Genomic DNA, 1,399 nt, shown 5'->3' on the forward strand with positions numbered 1-1,399 from the left:
CTGGACTTTATGAAGAAGAATGTGGCATCAGAATTGGAGGAACACTTATCAATTATTCAGTGTTATGCAGATGATACAATCTTGCCTGACAAACCTGAAGAGGACATGTGACCTTTGAAACAGAAGGTCAATGACTGTAGCCTTCAATATGGATTGAAGGTGAACATCAAGAAAACAAAGATTCTTACCACTGGGCCGACTGGCCGCTTCATGATAGACAGAGATGAGATTGAGCTTGTTAATAATTTCAGCTTGCTTGTTTCCACAATCAACACTCTTGGCACCAGCAGTCAGGAATTCAAAAGATGAATTGCTTTGGTAAAGTCTGCTTTCAGGGACGTTTCTAGAGTACTGAAGAACGATGTCAATCTGGAGACTAAGGTGTGCCTGATGCAGACTATGGCCTTCACAATTACTTGCTATACATCTGGGAGCTGGATAATAACTAAGGATGATAGTAGAAGGATTAATACCTTTGAGTCGAGTCATGGTGCTAGAGAAGAGAAGTGAACACCCTGTGGGCTTCCAGAAGAGCAAACAGGTCTCTCCTGAGGAGGGTAAAATCAGGATAATCTTTGGATGCAAGGATTTTGAAGCTCCATCTGTCATACTTTGGGCATGTGACCAGGAGGAATAATTCCTTGGAGAGGAACATCATGCTTGGGAGGGTGGAAGACTCAGGATGAGATGGACTGACTCAGTGATTGGAGAAATGGGATTTTGTTTACTGGAAATAATGAAATTGGCTTAGGATAGAGCTACTGTACACAGGGTCGCTATGAGTTGCAGGTAACTCAATGGCACATAACCACAAAGACAAGAATTGTAGTAGACCAGGTATAAGAAGTGTCAAGGTAATAATGTCCCAAATGCTTGAATTGTTCATGATTATCAGTTCATGATTCCCAGCACCAACAGACCCACCTTTGTTCAGTTCCCTCGCTCCTCTGTATCCCATGGGTTCAGTAGTTCACTAGAAGGTCTGCCATCGACTCACACTCATCAGAGGAATGATTCACATTCCACACGGATGCAGGATGGTTTTGCAGAAAATAGTGAGCAATGGGCCAGGATCCTGTAGACTGTTAGTTGTGGCACAGCTACACAGTGATTGTGCATGATGCAGGCTGATGGTGTCGAGACTGGTGAGCAATGGGTCAGGCTGGATGTAGCTGGATGCTGTGTCCCTGGCAAGTGAGCATAAAGGAAACAACTACCACTGAGGATCCATGGACTTATACAAGCCTTTAGTAGAGTGGGGCCAATCCTCTCCCATTAACACAGTAATAATTTCAGCACAAAATGAACAGTTAATGACAGGCTAGGAGAAGCATCTGGGTGATAAATCTTAGACACTCATTCAGTGAAAGAAAGGAAGACCTTCATCCTGAGGGAAAGA

The sequence above is a fragment of the Elephantulus edwardii genome, unplaced genomic scaffold, assembly GCF_000299155.1.
Source record: "Elephantulus edwardii isolate Elephantulus edwardi_28Jun2011 unplaced genomic scaffold, EleEdw1.0 scaffold00219, whole genome shotgun sequence".
Taxonomy (NCBI): domain Eukaryota; kingdom Metazoa; phylum Chordata; class Mammalia; order Macroscelidea; family Macroscelididae; genus Elephantulus; species Elephantulus edwardii.